Raw genomic sequence first — 20,245 nt, 5'->3', positions numbered from 1 at the left:
AATTATAGTGCTCTTTAAAAAACACTGATAGAAAAAAACAAAACAAAACACTGATAGTATTTGTTTTTGTTAGAATTTGGGGGTTACAGAAAGCAAGCATAATGGTATTGAGCAGTAAAAACGGAACAGGCAGTTAGGCCAGTATTCATTTGACACAGTCTTCAAATCAGCAATCCAATTGACCCTTTAAAAATGAGATTCTTTTTCGAGAACGACTGTGCCCTTAGATTGTATTTGGCCCTTTATTAAATGTTATACCAGAATATGCTCTGAAAATTTATATGGTTGAATTTATAGGTCACTTTCAACAGAAATTTGGGGATATCCATTATATGTCTGCTTTGATATGGAATGATATAACTACATTAGTTTTGCAAGAAAAATATAAAGAGAAGTAGGCCCTGTTACTTTTTTTCCTTTGAGGTCTTTCATATGCCTAATTACTTCCAATTAGGAACACTTCTTTTTTATTAGTGATTACTGTAACTTATTGGTTTTCATCATGGCAAAACTTTAAATTTTAAGTGATACTATTATATTTGTATATGTAATTTTTTAACCTGCATAAAGTAAGGGTTTCTCCATTCTTTTCCACACATAAACACACAAAAGGGCATTTTTATAGAACCTAGAGGTACAAAGGAACTCACGATTCTTTTAAACTACTTTTATGCCTTTTTACAACTGAGTAAAGAAAGGTGTTTATGTTTAATTCAGCTATGTTTCTTAGTAGCTGTATGATTTTATACATTATTCTTGTGTCATTTTTATGTTTTTTATGAAAAAATTATGTTGACATCTCTTCATATTTTAATTCACTTCAATTCTGTTTTGCTCCAATGATACGATTTTTGAGAAAGGAATGGGAAAACTAAGCAACCTTTACCTCCATCTTATTGTAATTACTCTCCTGGATTTTTTCCTAATTTAAATTCTATACTTCCTTAATAGCCAAATTGATAGGATTATAATAATTTCTCTCAAGATCTGAAGTCTTCTGGGAAAGAGAATATTAAGGTTTATCCAGAACCAGCCATTTTTGTAGACATTCCTATTTGGTTGATTTATAAAGATTTAATACAGTAAGTTAATAAGCATATTTCTTATTCTGTGATCTCTAATTAGAAAGTAACATTTTTGTTGCCATAAAGTTAAAAAAAAGTAAATTTTCACTTACATTTTAGTCAAATCCCATGCCAGTACATTACCTCCTATAAAAGAGAGTAGTTCAGTCTATTTAAATGTATTAAGAATGGTTTCCTTTGGAATTTTTTTTGTTTTTAATAATCACTATTCTCAGGAAATCTGTTATGTCCTTTCTTGGACATTTTCACTGGTGTGATAGCATTGTTTATAATTCTTTTTTATCATTTCATTGGTCACTGTCAGCAGTTTTTCCTGATCAAGAGAAGCAAGTATTTACCTTAGAGTAATTCAGATCTTGAAAATTCAGTGTTTTGTTATTTTCATAATTATTGTTCATTAATAACATTAATTTTTATTAGAGTGATTTTTTTCAAGCTTTTTATCATATTTCCTGCAGTACGGTGAGCTATATTTTTATTATAGCCCTGGGATTTTTGTTACATAAGTCAGCTTGTTTGTATTGCTGACTTGCAAATATTACTTTAATTGTGTTGACATGCTATTGACATAAAAGAAAGAACTTTGGAGCTTAATAGTTTTTTTTTCCTAAATTGGCAGATTTTTTGAATGCTTAGTAAAAATACATTATGTTAGTTTTTAAATCTGACAGAACTTTGTGTCAGAGATCTGATTTGTAGTGTTGCATCTGTTTTCAATGAGCTGTGGAACTTTGCAATTTTATCTCTTGGGACCTCAGTTTAACCATCTGTAAATGAAAGAAAAAGGGGATTAGACCAGGTCGTGTCTCAGATTCCACCTGTCTCTGGTTTGGTTATCCCTTGACTATTTTATAATCATTATCTTATTCTCGTTATTCCTCCCATGAACTCTATATACTAGATCAGCCTGCAATGTTAATGCAAGTTGCACTTAAATTGATAGGATTCAGCTATGTTGCTGATTTTGTTTTTCAGTCTTGATTTTAGGTAATTTTAAAGGAGGAAAAAATTATATTACAGACTGTAAAAGTAAAAAAAAGGTTACAAATAATCGACATGACCTTTTTTCCTCCCAAAGGAAAAATCTCCTAAGGAACCAATATAAGCACCTTAAAACTGATGTACAGAAAAAAATAACATCTAAAATCTTTGTGGTCTTTGTTCTCTTAAATATGAGCATAGCTACTTAGGCTAAACTTTTAAACAAAATGTATTAAGATAAAATTAGTAAACAAAGCATATAACAGTTATATGGCCCATATAACTAATTAAAAAGCTATTAGGTTTGCTGACATGAAAATATTTAAAGAATATAAAAATAATTGAGGATTGGATTGAAATTTGTCTGTTCACTAATTACCCGTAAGCTGAAACCTTAGATTCTTTGCGTAACTACAGTTGCCAGATTGCCACGAGCAAGTGAATATCCTGCTTTAAAATATCCTTAGAGATAAATGTGGTTTCTTTGTTTTATTTTTTTCAGCTCTGCAGAAGATGTTTCTGTAAAGCCTCCTTCTGTAATAAAATGTAGAGGTTCTATTACTTCCGTCTCTCGACAGAGTTCTCTTGTAGATTTATTGATAATTACATTGTCTGAGAACCAGGCCATAGAGGTTCCTGTTACACTTAAAGATCATTGTCTTTGTTTTAATTGTCTTCCTTAACTCCTATCAATCTCTTGAATCCTTGGTCTGTAAATTTACAATCTAGGTACTGGGTTTGGTGTCTTGTGGGTAGAAAAGAAAAATGGAAATTGATACAGGAAGGTGCACTGGTTTCTGATGTAATTCGTTTGGCTGTACTTGATTCCTTGTCTTTGTTCAGTTCACTGGTTCAGGCAGCTCTCCTGACATCCAAAAGTTCAATTAGATGCCCAGCGTCTCTCACTCACACATTGCTATATTACAGTGTTACATTAACCACCTGTTAAGAACTACCACCAGGACTTTCTTTTCAGTTCTCTGACTCTGTGTGTTTTGCTATTATGTTTGTTAAACCTTGAGTCTGAGGTCTAAACATTTCATTGAGTACTTTCTGGGTTTTGATAATAGGATATTCTGTAAGGTAAAACAGATAATCCTAGGGTGGTTTAATTTATATTTATCCATCCACCATTTTTCTGTTTTTCTAACTGACCCCTCCTCAGTTTTGAAAATTAAGTTTATAAATATCTTCCGTCTCTCCTTTAGCCCTGCCTCAGATAATTTTTCTTTGAACTACTCTTGTTGGCAGAAAGGTTTAATATGGAATAATTCTGTGTTTCTGAGACAAGATCAACACAGTAGTTCTTTACATTGAGCTGAGGTGAACATGTATTTGAAATTGTTGCAGTTTCTTTACATGTGAACTTAAAATTAATTTTTTTAATCATGAAAAGGACTCTCTGATTTGAAAACATTAGTTTGGAAGTTCTCTTGTTATCAGGTGCTATTTCTACCTTAGCTGTGAATTATCATAATAAATCTGAATTCTTTATCATTCATCTTTTTAAAAAAGTTAATGCCTCTAGAATGATCCCATTTCACAAATCTTTTTTTTCCACAGATCTTTAATACCAACTTCAAACAACTTTTCTGTTTTTATTTTCAAATGCCAGACTCTGTTTTTAAGTTTTATTTTTTCATTGAAGTTTAAACATATTACATATGTGAAGGAGTGACTGCAGTTTAAACATTTACTTTGGCATGATAAAGAGAGCTACACCATCCATAATCGCTTTCTCCCATTACCAGAAAGAAAAATTCATTTGACACTTAAAAGCTGTTAAATTGTCTTATTTTTATTTGAAAGAGCTATGGAAGCTGTTTCTTCTCATTTAAACTTTTTAAGAAAATGCCAACTTTGCTGTGTTTTAATCAGATAGTGAATTGGGATTATTTATATAAGTATATATGTCTACAGTTTATAATAGTGAAGTGAAAAGTGAAGTCGCTCAGTCGTGTCCAACTCTTTGCGACCCCATGGATGGTAGCCGACCAGGCTCCTCCATCCATGGAATTTTCTAGGCAAGAGTACTGGAGTGGGTTGCCATTTCCTTCTCCAGGGGATCTTCCCAACCCAGGGATCGAACCCGGGTCTCCTGAATTGCGTGCAGACGCTTTACTGTCTGAGCCACCAGGGAATCCCACAGTATCATAGTTAATAGTTACTTCACTGTCTGTAATATACGATACCTGAAGCTCACATTTATTTAATGTGAGTGGGTTTTGGGTTTTTTTTGAGCCCCTTTTTTTGTTTTGTTTTTTATTTTCTTAGTGTTGTACATTATTATATATGTTAGGTTATCATGGTCATCTCAGTAGAAAGCTCTTGAGTAGATGGTTTTTTTGTTTTTGAGAATCAGCCCAAGGAGATTCATATTATGTGGCCATAGCTGGGTAATATTATTCTGAGCTATGTGAAGTTGCTGGTTTTGTTGCTCAAATGTTAGCAGTTTCATAATACATATTCAAGAAACAACCAAACAAAAGATCTTTTCGAAGAGCTATTTCAACTTCCCAATTCAACTCTTTTAACCAACCTACCAGAGGCTTTATAAAGATTCAAACTGCAGATAACCAGAGGCCTATCAAGAAAATTCTGCTTTGTTTTGCTGTTAAATTGCCCAGTTTTCAAAGGTATTTAAGCAAAATGACTTCAGTAATTGAAGCAAATATCTTTGGGGAATGCTTAAGTTACGTAAGTTTTTTCATTAAATCTGTGTATAGTTTTTCAGCTTTCATTCACTGAGATATTGTCATTTATCAAAGGATTAGTCTGTAAATATCATTTGAAGGCAAAATAACTACCCCCTGCCAATATCTAATATGGACTCAATTTTGCCAGCTATAGAATTTTGTCTTCTTAGTATGCATTCTAAAATAATAATATTATGTTATGTAGCCAATAGATTTGCCTAAACATGCCGTTTTAAAGATTTTCTTTATACCTGTGTTTCAAGTTATAAGAATTAAAATGTATGAGTATAAAAAAGGATATAAAAATGATAAGCTCCTACTTAGGAAATCCCCAATTTTAAATAGAACTGTGTTTTGAAAGGTTGTGGATTGGGTTGTTCCAAAGTCAGACTACATCTCCTCGTGTATATAATATTATAAATAATAAGGGTAGCAGATAGCCAAAAAGAGCTGACCTAATGCTCTCCAAAATTAACCTAGGGGTCTTGGTTTGGAATAAAGTGTTCGTGACTATAGCCCTTTCTCCTGTTTTAAAAAAACAAATCATTGTTATTAGCACAGATGACTATCAATTAGAATAAATATTTAGCTTTTAAACAAAAGTGGAAATAGTTCAATCAGTGTTGGTGAAACTATTTTGAGACAAGAGATTTCATTTAGATAACTTAAGTTGGGAATCTGTTCCTCTTTCGAAGAGCCTGTGTGATGACTGAAAGTGCTGTGTGTTTTCAGTGACCTTGAGGAAGGGAGCCAGTCATTTCTTCTTAAGGGTTGTAAGAAGTAGGGGCCTTGCTGATCTCATGCTTTTCAGTTCAAAAACTGTGTCCAGAACATCTTAGATCTCCTTCACCCACAGTGTTCAAAGGCTGTCTGTATTTCAGGCTCAGTCTACCCTACCTTCAGCTGAGCCTGTCTTCCAGCTCTGTTCCCTCATACTAAATTTACAGGTGAGCGTTCTCCATTCTTAGTTTTTTTTTTTTTTAAAGTCTTTACTCATTTTACTGTTATGAGAAATGACCACCACCTTCTCCTTTTCTCAAGAAATATAAAGGTAGAAGAGATATTCCTTTTCCATTATTTTTAAAAGCTATTGTTTTTGGACTGCTGGCACTTGGCAGTTTAGTTTTCAGACCCTAATCTGAATTAAGTTGATGGAGGTGACCCTAAAATTGATCTAAAGTTTTAATCTTGCTTTATCATATAAGCATCTGGTTGGAAACTGTGCTGATGAAGATTTGTATTTTGTGGCATTGGTTCTTCATGTTTCTTTTTTATGTATTTAAAATCGATCATTAATTTCCAAACAAGTGGAGAATTTACTGTTGTTGAGCTAAACTGTAGAGGGCAAGTGTGCTTGATTAGAGCATGAACTGTACTTTCACATTAGCTGATGTGCTTTGCACTCTGCTCTTGTAGATTTATTTTGTTTACAGTAGACTGATGTCAAGTTTTTGTAAATGTTTTTTACTTAGCACTTTAACTGTGAGTGTACAAACTGATTTTAAATGTAGTGGTTGTATATTTTGGTTATAAATTGGAAATTTGTAATAAAAATTAAATGATTTGTTCTCTATTTTGTCATCAGTACCTGATTGAGTGTAATTTTCTACATCATCTATACTGCTATTTTTAAATTAGGTTTCATACTTTATGTTTTTCTAATTACTAATTTTTTCATTCACAATAGCATAGACTCCACAGTAATCTGGAGTATAGATACATCATTCTGTATCATATCTCTGGAATATAGATACATCGTTCTGAATGCTATCCTATCTCTATTCATTATTATATCCCCACGCATACCACTACCAGGTACATAACAGGAGAAAAAGGTGAACGCATTAAAGTACCTATATCAATTTCCCCAATAGGAAGTCCTACCCATGTAAGCAAATTTTTTTTTTTCCATACACAGGACAGCCGATTAAGACTTAAACTGGTACTAGAGTGTTTTTTGCCGAGATCACGCATTCTTTAGTTGGAAGGAACCTTAGAAATCATAAGGTTCAACTTCCAACCCAGTACCAACATCCTCCAAAACCAGCTTTTATAAGCCTCTGCTTGAATGATTTCAGTAAAAGGAAGCTTACTACTCTAAGGCCTTGCATTCCATTTTGAAGTCAGCCGACAACCAAAATGAGCAAAGTGAGCAAGGAAATTAACACTCTCCTAAAGTCTTCATAAAGGAGCTGCTGGCATCTTCATTTCAGCCCCATGAGACCCACGTCAGACTTCTAACTTACAGAAGGTGATAAGTTGCTTAAGTGTTGCTTAAGCCCATAAATTTAGGGTAATTTATTAGAGTAGCAGTAGAAAACTAAAATATTCAGCCTCACACTTGCACATCTGCAAAGCGTGGGCAATGAACAAGCGAGGAGTGGAAAATGGGCCAAGGAATCCATTAAAGACCAGAAACATTGCACAGAACTGGCCTGTTGCCATGAAACAGACTGTTGAGGTGGCTTGGAGAAGTTGGAGGTACTGAGATTAATAAGAGCAATCAGTCTCTGGTGCCCTTCTTCCAATATTATCCTTCAGTTTTTTTCACCATTATTGTCCAGTTTTCTTTTTATTCCCACTTCTTTATCTTCTCCTCCATCCCAGTTTTCTTTTTATTCCCACTTCTTTATCTTCTCCTCCATCGTACTTTCCTCCTTTTTAAAACAATGCTCTTTATTTTTCTCTGCTAATCAAGTGTATGTTTTTATCAACCTCACACTCCCACTAGCATACCCACCCCATTTGTTGGAAGGAGATAAGGAGCAGAATATGAGAGGAGCCTTGAGAGAAGGTTGAGATTTTCCAGCATGCCAAGACTTAAAAAGGTAAGGAACTTAGCTTTACCGCCTGGTCTCTGAGTACTCCAGTGCAGCACATGAATTCACAAATGAGGGTTATATACAAATCCATTTATTAGAAAAAAAATCAAAACTAAGCAGGCACTCAAAAGTATTTTGAAAATAATAAAAAATTTTTGCTAAGGTACTGATTAGTGACTGTCTTCTATTTTGCTGCTGAAAAATTATGTTGAGCCCTTTTCACTACCTGTTAGCTCAAAATTAAGGCCGCCTTAAGGAGCCAAGGGAAGGTTTTCATCAACTTCAAGTAACATTAGATGAGCTGCTGAACAATAGTAAATACAATAGAAGCATCTAAATACTTAAGTGAATCAATGAAGCATGTACATTTTTATTTTAAGAATTGTTTGGCACCAGATTTTTTAGGAAAGTGTTTGCTGAGTATGATGACTAAGATCCATGCACTAATGTCTATGTACAAGCTTCTGATTGCCCACATGTCCTGCTGGCTACAAGGGCAGAAAGGACATTGCTCTCTGGCAACAGATTGGGCTTTGGTGGAGCCAGTTTACGGGCACTATTGGTAATAATCCCAAGGGCACAGGTATTACCTCAGTCATCAATTTAATAGATGCCAAATGAACCCTTAGCACAAAGACAAGGAGAGAAGTCTCTTTCATTTCCAATGTGATGATAAGCATTTCTGAAAATTCCAAAAATTGTGTGGGCCATATGACTGTCAGAAATTGGCTTGTTTCTAGAGCCATTGCAGCAGCACTAAAATTGATGAGCAAATACAGAGGAGAACAAAGTCATTTAACCTGAAAGTCCTTTTGTTCCTCTCTCCTGTCCTAATCATTGTTAGGAATACTTTTGCAGAAGCATGACATATTTAATTAGAGGCTTGTTTTTCCAGAACCAAAGGTTATGTTCATATTGTTTTTCTTGTCTGTTGATGAAAGTAATTTTAGAAAATGATTTTTCGAGTCTCCGTGACTGTTCATTAGCATTCATTCATTTATTCAGCAATCATACATTTGTTTACCTCCTCCTTATCAGGTAGTGAATAAGACCCTAGAAATTCAAAGAAGAAAATGTCATGATTTATACTCCTGCAAAATTCACACTCTAGTAAGGAGATAAGCTTGTAGACACCTGAGTACTATAATGGTGGTGTGTTCAAAGTGTTATTTGAGCACAAATGTGGAAGTAGTTACTTCTGCCATGAAGACTGGGTGTTCAGAGAACTATTAGAATAAGAAAGATCCAATCGATAGAAATTTATTAATCACCTAATAATTGCTGAGGTTATGGTAGGGAACAAATAGACAGTTGTCCTGTTGTAGTTCTATAATTGAAATTTTGAGTCTAAAGAGAGGAAGCAGACAATAAGTAAAGACAATAACAGATTAGTTTCAGATAGTAATAAGTGTTATGAGATACAACTAAGCATCCTGTAGGGAAAGGCTTAAGGGTCTTGATTAAACAATACAGATTTTATTCAAAGTGCAAAGGTGTGCCATTGAAGCATTTTAATTAAGGGGTTAACATGACTAATTTTCCTTTTTAAAAAATTCTGCTGGCTCTATGAAAATGGATTATGAAAATCAAGAATGCACACAGGGAAACCAATAAAAAAGCAATTGCATTAGTACAGGTTAGAGATAATAATGACTAGGACTCAGGTGGCAGTTGTAGAGATGGACAGGAAAGGGAAAATTCAGGATGTCTTGAAAGTAGAGTCAGTACCACACACTTAGAAAATGAACTCTTGGTTGCCAGAAGGAAGGGATAATTAAGGACTTTGGGAATGTCATGCACACATTGCTATATTTTAAATGGATAACCAACAGGGACCTGCTGTATACAGCATGGAACTCTGCTCAATGTTATGTACTGGTCTGGATGGGAGGGGGTTGGGAGGAGGATGGATACGTGTATATGTATGACTGAGTCCCTTCATTGTTCACTTGAAACTATCACAACATTGTTAATTGTCTATATCCCAATAAAAAATGCTTTTGGTGTTAAGAATAAATAAAATTTTATAAATAAATACTTCAAGATAAAAGTAGAATCGGTAAGATTGACATACTGGATGTGATAGTGACAGGAAGGGGGTGAATGAAAGATGACTCCTAGTTCTTTGGTTAGAGCGGCAAGGTGGAGTCAGGGCCATTTGCTGTGGTGGAGAAAACTGGAGGAAGAATGGACGCTGGAGGGGAAAACCAAGAGTTCTGTTTTGGACAGGTTTAAAGTGACCGTTACCCAAGTGAAGATGCCAAGTAAGCAGCTGGATATAAGCCTAGAGCTCAGTTCAAGATCTTGGCCTGAGACCGAATGTGAGAATCATCGAGATGTAGGTAGGATATAAAGCCATCAGGTTATAGGAGATCACCTTGGGAAGACTGGATAGAGAGAAGTTGTGTACAAGACAAAAGGTCAGGAAAGGAGACTAAGAAGGAGAGGCCAGTGATACAGGAATATCCAGGGAATGTGTTGAAGAAGCAGGAAAGAAATGCTGTATAAAGGAAGGAGTCCTTAAAGCCAGTCAAATGATGCTTAAAGGTCAAACAAGATGATGACTAAGGAGGACCATTTGACTGGACAACGTGGAGGATACTGAAAAGAACAACTTAAGGGGAATTCCCAGGCCATCCAGTGGTTGGGACTCCATGTTTTCACTGCCAGGGGCCCAGTTTCAATTCCTGGTCAAGGGACTAGTATGGTGTGGCAAAAACAAAAAACCACCACCACCACCAACAACAAATGGAGTGGGAGGGGAGGCAGCCTGGAGTGGACTGGAGAGAGAATTGGGAACTTGCATTTTTAGCAGTCGGAAGATTAGATATTTTCAATGATCCTCCCAATGTAAACAGTCAAAAATCATCTTTGTGATTGTATTGCTAAACCGACATGATCAAAAACAGTGAAAGCAAAAACACCGGTGATAAGGTAGCACCAACACCAGCTTCTCTTGAGTTTTTTGCCGAACCCTAGAGACAGTACCATATTTGGGGGTCAAGAAATTAAGCTTAAGAAATTAAGCTCCAATATCAATTGGAGACTGTGATAAATCTCTTTAGAAAGGTGGGACTTCAATGGGTTATACCTTCAATGTAAAGGAGATGGAAGAAAAGGAAATCACACGGAATGAGATACCAAAGAAATCTGAATCCGAGTTTAGCATTGGTTGGCAGAAGTATGGTGGAATTTCCCCCTGAGAATGTGTAATGGCCCTGACAATACATTTTTTGGTCCAAATATATCCTGCATGTGACCTGAACCTTAAGCCAAGAATATAACTCAAAGTGTCCTGAATTGCTTGTTACTCCAGGCAGCTGTCAGAAGCAAATGCACATCTTTGGAGGAAAGCAGTCTAATGTTGGGAAAGACTCGGGGCAGGAGAAGGGAGCAACAGAGGATGAGATGGTTGGAGGGCATCACTGACTTGATGGACATGAACTTGAGCAAAATCCAAGAGATGGTGAAGGACAGGGAAGCCTGGCGTGCTGCAGCCTGTGGGGTTGCAGAGTCGGACATAACTTAGTGACTGAGTAACAACAACAACGTTAATTTACGTGCCAAAGAATTTCCACAGAAATTTCCAAGGGAAAGGAGCAGATCATAGTCAAAGCTAGCAACACACACACTGAAGAACAAGACATCAGGAGTGAGAGTCTATTCTCCAAAGACTGAAGATTTTTAGAGTTAGCACACAAGATAAAATAACAATTTAACATGTTTAAAGAAATCAGAGAAGGTATTAGATGTGTAACACGATACTGTGAAAAATCACTATGCAGGTTTGAAAAAAAGAGGCCTAGCTGAATGTCTAGATATGAATGTTTTAGTAACTGAAATAAGAAGCAACAGATTAAACACAACTGATGAGAGACTACTGAACTGAAATACGTATGCTCAGTTGTTCAGTCAAGTCTGACTCTGCAACCCTATGGACTGTAGCCCACCAGGCTCCTCTGTCCATGGAGAAATTTATGTGGTGATTTTTAAAAACATTTTTTTGGCTATGCATGTGGGATCTTAGTTCCCCAACCAAGGGTGGAACCTCTGCCTCCTGCAGTGTAAGTGTGGATTCTTAACCACTGGACTGCCAGGGAAGCCCTGTGTAGTGATTTTTAAGTGTTTAGAATTCTTTGACATTCTCCTCTTCAGGAGGTGGAGCTTCATTCTCCTTTGCTTAAGCATAGATCAGCCTTCTTCATTTGCTTCTAACAAACTGAATAAAGTGGAACTGAAGGTGTGTGATTCTGGGACTGGGTCATAAAGGATGCTGTGGCTTCCTGCTGCTGCTTCCCTCTCTCATACCTCAGCTTGGGGAAGCCAGCTGGTCTGTCCAGAGACTACTCAGGCAGCCCTGGGAGAGGCCCCTGTGGGGAGGAATGGAAGTGAGCCAACCTGGAAGCAGCTTTCTCTCCAGCCCTGGTCCCGCCCCTGTTGATGACAGCCCCAGGGTCGCTTGACCTTCACCTTGTGAGAGACACTGAGCCAAAACCACCCAACTAAGTCATTCCTGGATTCCTGTCTCCCAGAAACTGTGTGAAGTAATACATGTTTGCTGCTTTTAGCAGCTAGGTTTGTGGGTAATTTATTATACAGCAATAAATAAGTAATACAAGATTAATTTGAAGAAATTACCTTAAAGGCAGCACAGGGATAGAAAGCGATAGAAAACATGAAATGAGATTAATCAACATTCCAGAAAGAATAATGGAAACAAATATTTGAAGTATTAATTGCTAGGAAATCTTTAGAATTGTTGAAAGACAATAATCATTAGGTCTTTGGAGCCCAGTGAATCCTAAGATGAATACTTTTTTTTTTTTTTTTAACAGCACTTAGACATCTTATAGGAAAATTGATGAATACCAGACAGGGAAAAGATTCTTTAACAACACAGCCAGAGAGGAGAAAGCTCAGTCTCAAAGGGATGGCAATTACACTGAAAGCTGATTTCTCTATAGCGATAATGGAAGTCAGGAGCCAGGAATATATCTTGATTTACTGACTGCAAGACAGTTGTAGTTTGAACGTTCTTTGAACATTGCCTTTCTTTGGGATTGGAAGGAAAACTGACCTTTTCCAGTCAGGTGGCCAATGCTGAGTTTTCCAAAGTTGCTGGCATATTGAGTGCAGCACTTTCACAACATCATCGTTTAGGATTTGAAATAGCTCACCTGGAATTCCATCACCTCCACTAGCTTTGTTAGTAGTGATGCTTCCTAAGGCCCAATTGACTTTGGACTCCAGGATGTCTGGCTTTAGGTGAGTGATCACACTATTGTGGTTATCTGGGTCATAAAGATCTTTTTTGCATAGTTCTTCTGTGTATTCTTGCCACCTTAATACCTCTGCTTCTGTTAGGTCCATACCATTTCTGTCCTTTATTGTGCCCATCTTTGCATGAAATGTTCCCTTGGTATCTCTAATTTTCTTGAAGAGATCTCTAGTCGTTTCCATTCTATTATTTTCCTCTATTTCTTTGCATTATTCACTGAGGAAGGTTTTCTTATTTCTCCCTGCTATTCTTCGGAACTCTGCATTCAGATGGGTTTATCTTTCCTTTTCTCCTTTCCCTTTAGCTTCTTTTCTTTTCTTAACTATTTGTAAGGCCTCGTCAGAAAACCATTTTGCCTTTTTGCATTTCTTTTTCTTGGGGATGGTCTTAATCACTGCCTGTATAATGTTATGAACTTCTGTCCATAGTTCTTCAGGCACTCTATCAGATCTAATCCCTTGAATCTATTTGTTACTTCCACTGTATAATTGTAAGGGATTTAATTTAGGTCATACCTGAATGGCCTAGTGGTTTTCCCTACTTTCTCCAATTTAAGTCTGAATTTTGCAATAAGGAGTTCATGTTCTGAGCCACAGCTCCTAATCTTGTTTCTGCTGACTGTATAGAGCTTCTCCATCTTTGGCTGCAAAGAATATTATCAATCTGATTTCAGTATTAACCATCTGGTGATGTCCACATATAGAGTCATCTCTTGTGTTGTTGGAAGAAGTGACCAGTGCTATTACCAGTGTGTTCTCTTGGCAAAACTCTATTAGCCTTTGCCCTGCTTCATTCTGTACTCTAAGACCAAACCTTGCTGTTACTCCAGGTATCTCTTGACTTCCTACTTTTGCATGTCTGTCACTTATGATGAAAAGGACATCTTTTTTTGGTGTTAATTCTAGAAGGTCTTGTAGGTCTTCATAGAACCGTTCAGCTCCTTTGGCATTAGTGGTTGGGACATAGACTTGGATTACTGTGATAGTGAATGGTTTGCCTTGGAAACGAACAGAGATCATTCTATCGATATGCCAGCAAATTTGGAAAACTCAGCAGTGGCCACAGGACTGGAAAAGGTCAGTTTTCATTCCAATCCCAAAGAAAGACAATGCCAAAGAATGCTCAAACCGTATACCGCACAATTGCACTCATTTCACATACTAGCAAAGTAATGGTGAAAATTCTTCTAGCTAGGCTTTAATAATACATGAACTGAGAACTTCTAGATGTTCAAGCTGGATTAAGAAAAGGCAGGGGAACCAGAGATCGAATTGCCAACTTCTGTTGGATCATAGAAAAACCAAGAGAATTCCAGAAAAACGTCTGCTTCATTGACTACACTATACCCTTTGACTATGTGAATCACAACAAAGTGTGGAAAATTCTTAAAGAGATGGGACTACCAGAGCACTTTACCTGCCTCCTGAGAAACCTGTGTGCAGGTCAAGAAGCAACAGTTAGAACTGAACATGGAACAACAGACTGGTTCCAAATTGGGAAAGGAGTCCATCGAGGCTGTATATTATCACCCTGCTTATTTAACTTATATGCAGAGTACATCTTGTGAAATGCAGGGCTGGATGAAGCACAGCTGAAATCAACATCGCAGGGAGAAATATTAATAACCTCAGATATGCAGATGATACCGCCCTTAGGGCAGAAAGTGAAGAGGAACTAAAGAGCCCCTTGCTGAAAGTGAAAGTGGAGAGTGAAAAAGCTGGCTTGAAACTCAGCATTCAAAAAACTGTGATCATGACATCTGGTCCCATCACTTGACAAATAGATAGGGAAACAATGGAAACAGTGACATACTTTATTTTCTTGGGCTCCAAAATCACTACAAATGGTGACTGTAGCCATGAAATAAAAGGTGCTTGCTGCTTGGAAGAGAAGCTATGATAAACCTAGACAGCATATTAAAAAGCAGAGACATTACTTTGCCAAGAAAGTTCCATCTAGTCAAAGCTATGGTTTTTCAAGTCATGTATGGATGTGAGAGTTGGACTATAAGGAAAGCTGAGCACCAAAGAATTGATGCTTTCGAACTGTGGTGTTGGAGAAGACTCTTCAGAGTCCCTTGGACTGCAAGGAGATCAAGATGGATTCTAGCAAAGAGACTTCTGAGTAGGTTGACGTCACCTACTAAGGGGTGGCACCCCCTCCCTTTTTGACCCTGGAGGAGCCTTTCTGTATGTGTGCACTTGAGAAGGTTGCCTTGACTTCCAGAATGAGAACTATGTGGTTTCTTCATCTCTTATCTGGGCAGGCTCAGCTCCTTCTCTCTCCTGCTATTACCTTCATCTTAGAGTGTCTGGGGGGACAGACTCCAGCTCTCAGCCTGGGGCCCACTACCTCAGAGTGGCATGTGTGGAGGGGTGTGGAAGCTCTGTGCTGTCTCTCCACACCTCGCTCTGGGCATCTCGCCCATCTGGCTCCTCCTGCGTTACCTCATTTTATACTAAACCAGTGATCTGGAGGCTCCACATGAAGACAGTGACATCAGATAATGGAAGGGGACCCTTGATGTGCACTTCCCTGACAATTAGTGATGTTGAGCATCTGTTCAGTACCTGTTGGCCATCTGAATATCTTCTTTGGAAATATGTCAGATTTGGTCCCAGACCACCCAGCACCACAGGATGCGCTCTGCCGCTGCCCAGCGTTCTCCAGTCAGGTTCCCCGGATGGGCAGGAACCGAGGCTGAGTTATTTGCTTTCCTGCTGAAGTGAGGCAGAAGAATGAGCTGGTGGGGCCCCTTGACTGGAGACTCAGGTCAGGTGGAACTGCCAAACAACCATATTCCCCGGCCAGACGGGACCCCCAGCAAAGCCACTGGCTGGGATGTCTGCTCCCTCACAGTGGGACTGGGAACGTGGTTCACAGAGGGCCGCAAGCAGTTCCTGCAAGCCTGGCACCCTGTGCCTATTTGATCCCTGATGGTGGAGCCCTGCCACTCCCCCAAGTAATTTCTGTGAGGCAAGACCCAAACAGACCTCCTTGGAAGCACGTTCCACAATGCTGGGAAAGCTGGGTGTCCATTTGGTGTTCTCTTTTTGCCTGCCAGAGAAACTAGGTTGGAGGTGGGGATGGGGGGGCTCTTCAGGCAGTGCTATGCCAGCCTCGGGAAGGAACAACGTGGTCAGACTGTAATTGCTCCTTCTACCTTTGAATGTGGTCCTCCTCAGTCTCTGTGGTCCAGATGGGTGCTTCAGCCTCACCCCTACGTCCTATGATTTTCTCTATGAACTTACCTGGAGGAAGATGCTGCTGCAGGCCCAGCTGGGGCACTGGGGCAAGCTCTTAATGGCTGAGAAAGTTCGGCTGGTGATGGCAGGATCTGCCAGTATTGGAGGGTCTCCTCTCAGGTGGTGGGGCGGGGCCTGTGGCTCACTACGGGGAAAAGGCCACTGGCAGCAGTAGCTGGGGGGAGCACTCACTGGTGTGAGCCATCCTGGAGACCACCGTTTTCTCACCAAGACCTGCCCCACCCAGCAGCCTTGTTGTTGTTGTTGTTTAGTTGTTTAGCCACACACTAAGTTGTGTCTGGCTGTTTACAACCTCATGGACGCAGCACGTCCTTAGGCTCCCCTGTCCTTCACTATTTCCCAGAGTTGGCTCAAATTCATGTCCACTGAATCAGTGATGCCATCCAACCATCTCATCCATTGTTGCCCCTTCTCCTCCTGCCTTCAATCTTTCCCAGCATCAGAGTCTTTTCTAGTAAGTCTGCTCTTTGCATCAGGTGGCCAAAGTATTGGAGCTTCAGCTTCAGCATCAGTCCTTCCAATGAATATTCAGGGTTGATTTCCTTTAGGATGGACTGGTTTGATCTCCTTGCAGCTCAAGGGACTCTCAAGAGTCTTCTCCGGCATCACAAATTGAAAGCATCAGTTTTGTAGCCCCTCAGAGATGTAGACTCAGTAGGTCTGAGGTGGGGCCCAGGAATCTGAATCTGGAAGCCCACGTGATTCTGATGCCTGGGGCCTGAGGCCCACACTTAGAAAAAATCCCTACACATCATAGATTCTCAAACCCGTTAGGCAGCAAGCACATCCTCTGTATCACAGGACAAATAAGCAGGTGATGATGAGTTGTTTTGAATACTTCTTGAGTTTTTTTTTTCCTTTCCCCTTTGTCCCCGAATCCTTGGCTCTGCAGCAGCTTGCCTGTGCTGTGGGGTGGGCACGTGGGAAGTGTGGACACCTGCCAGCCAGCCTGGTGGGTGCACCGCAGCTCCAGGGAGGGACAGGGCAGTTCTGAGTCACCTTTCCTAATGAGCATCGCTTGTTGACTGACTGGAGGGGAGGAGCTCATTATTCATGTTTGGCCCAGGGCCTTCTCTCTTGATTACAAAGGAACAGAGGCCCCGCGGCTTCCACAGTGTTCACCTCTGTGGAAAAAGAAGTGGAAAGATCATCAAAGCAACACTTTAGTTCACCCTTTTCATTGAAAAGAGTTAGATTAGCTGGAAGGAAGCTTATGAGGCTGTTTGGCAGAGAATTTTCACACTTGATCTATTCCTTTCTTCCTCCATCCATTACCCCTTGCCCAGCCCACCTTGATCCCTTGAATAGGGACATTGTCTGCTCCAAGTCATCCAAAACAAAGCCTCTGTTCTTTTGAGCAATTCCTGCCCCCCCCCCCCACTCCAGTGCCCAGATGCTTCAGAAACACAACCCCTAAGAAAACAACAGGAGGTTAAAGAATATCATGTCAGTATCCCTATTCCTGTAAAAGGGCTGGCCTAATCCAGAAACTTCATTTCTCATATTGTCCTTGTTTCAAAATCCTACAGTACCTTTTTCTTGGTCTCTTGGTAGAACTCTCAAATAAAGCCCCTAGAGCCAAACATATTTGGAATTAAAAATTAAGTTGGAAAACAGGGTGGAATTTGTGGAGCTCAACTCCAAAGTGCCTTCCTGGACCAGCCACAGCTAACACTTCAGGATGATGGTTTCAACATAAACAACCTTCTTTAGTCATGAGACGGCTCTGTACAGAGGCGTAAGGGGAGGTTCTTCCCTCCCCAGAAGAGAAAGGTTCACTTTGTCCTGGCCCCCGGTTCTGTAGCCCACAGGGACTGGAAAGGAGAGAAGCCTTAGCTCCTCTTCCTGCAGCCTTGGCTCCCATTCTCCATCCATGGCACCCAGTACTCCTACTGGCCCCTGGACAGCTTCTGGGCTAACCTTGTGTAGATTAAAAAATGTCCATTTTCATCTGTGGGAGTCCCTTCACTAGGTCTTGAGAGGCGAATGATTTGCTAAGATAACACTGTTCAGAGGGGTGGCTCCCATCTGATGTCATTCTAGAATGGCTCCTATCACCAAGTTTGAAGACCACGGTGCTCGCTTTGAACGTGGGGCATAAGTTTAGATGAGAGAGAAGCTGGGGTGGCGAGGGGAATGCCCATCTTCCTTTCTTTCTTTGCGGCTCTTTTTGCCTACTTCTCCATGTTTCTGCCTCATGGCATCTTTTTCTTTGCTTTTGCTCCTCTGTAGCTCTGTTTAAGGCTTCCCTGCTGGCTCAATGTTAAAGAATCCACCTGCCAAGCAGGAGACTCAGGTTTGATTCCTGGGTTGGGAAGATCCCCAGAAAGAAATGGCAACCCACACCCGTGTTTTTGCCTGGAAAATCCCATGGATAGAGAAACCTGGTGGGCTGCAGGCCATGGGGTCACAAAAGAGTCAGACACAACTGAGTGACTAAGCAACAACAGTCTTGTTTAAACCAGGAGCTCTTTTTTTTTGGCTGCACCACTCAGTTTGTGGAATCTTAATTCCCTAAGCAGGGATTGAACCTGGGATATGGCAGTGAAAACCCAGAATCCTAACCACTAGGCCACCAGGGAACTCCATTAAACCAGGAGTTCATGGACCCCTTGAATATACAAGAATATGGCTATTTTATGGGAAGAAGCCCACAGTTTTCACATTGTTCAAGTGGACTGAGAAAAAAGAACAGTCATTCTAAACTTTCCCCTCCCTTTTCCTTTCTCTGACACTCTCGCTGGCCCCTTAGGATTCTGACTCCTGTTCTGTTCTGACCCTTCCTCCCTGATCCATGTCTCTCCTATTTCTCCGCTCATGTGCTAAGTCGCTCAGTCATGTCTGACTCTTTGTGGCCCATGGACTGTAGCCCGCCAGGCTCCTCTGTCCATGGGATTCTCCAGGCAAGAATACTGGAGTGGGTTGCCATGCCCTCCTCCAGGGGATGTTCCTGACCCAGGGACCAAATCCCTGTCTCTTACGTCCCCTGCTTTGGCAGCAGGTTCTTTACCACTAGCGCCGTTTGGAAAGCCCTTCTTCTCTCCTGCCTTCTCTCTTTCTCCTTCTGTCTTTGGCTTATTGCCCCGTGCCACCTTTTTTTTTTTTTCCGTGAAAATAGGGTATAATACAAAAGTGAATACTAATAATTGTCACACATTGAACAATGTTCAGTAAATGAAGGTTAAATTTCCCTAGTTATCTTCTTAATTTTAATAGCCACTGAACTGGATATTTTTCTCTAGAAAAAAAAAATTCAGGAGGGGTAATTGTTGGCTACTTTTTTTTTTAACTCATCTGTGACGGTTCATTTTACCCACTGTGAGCCCTCGGCTGTGAATGAGAGCATAGCTTCCTGCCCGCGGTCTAATCAGACATCGGGAGGGCAATCGCGCCCCCTCGTGTCGCAGTTTTAGATTGCATGTTGCGTTAGATGAGGAAGGTACCTCCAAAAGCAAGAAATCTAATTATTTAACAGAATTTGAATCCATGAACAGGATTGCTTTCAGCAGCTTGCTGGTCTACCCGAAAGGGGGGCTTCAGAGAGAAAGAGGAAGAGGGAACAGGGAAGGGTCTGACTCTTTGTCAGCGGAGCAATACAAGACTCCTCAGCCATTAGATAGAGTGGATCTTTGTCCTTAAAGAGTACAGATTGCAATCCCACCTTCTGGTGTTTCGATGTTTTGATATACTAATATTCCAGTATTTTGCTGGCATAATGCTACCATTATGGTAATTTAAAAAATCTGAAACGCATCTTGAGATACATTTAGAGAGTTAAGACACTGAATTAATTTTCAAATGGTAAAGTTTACTCATCTGCAAAGTGTTGTTTTATGCCTGTATAACATTCAAGAAGAGAAAAAAAATCAACTGACAGAGAATCTCTTGCAAGAATGAGTCTCTATTATCAGACTTTAGAAACTTCATTTCTCATATTATCCCAGAAGAAGGAAATGGCAACCTACTCCAGTATTCTTGCCTGGGAAACCCCATGGACAGAGAAGCCTGGCGGGCTACAGTCCATGGGATGGCAAAGAGATACGACTTAGTGACTATCCCTGCTTCAAACCCCCTAAAGTACCTTTTTCTTGGAACTCTTTATCTCTTGGTAGAACTC

The sequence above is a fragment of the Bos indicus x Bos taurus genome, chromosome 8 (genome assembly GCF_003369695.1).
Source record: "Bos indicus x Bos taurus breed Angus x Brahman F1 hybrid chromosome 8, Bos_hybrid_MaternalHap_v2.0, whole genome shotgun sequence".
Lineage (NCBI taxonomy): Eukaryota > Metazoa > Chordata > Mammalia > Artiodactyla > Bovidae > Bos > Bos indicus x Bos taurus.
Note: the sequence above shows the minus strand (reverse complement) of the source record.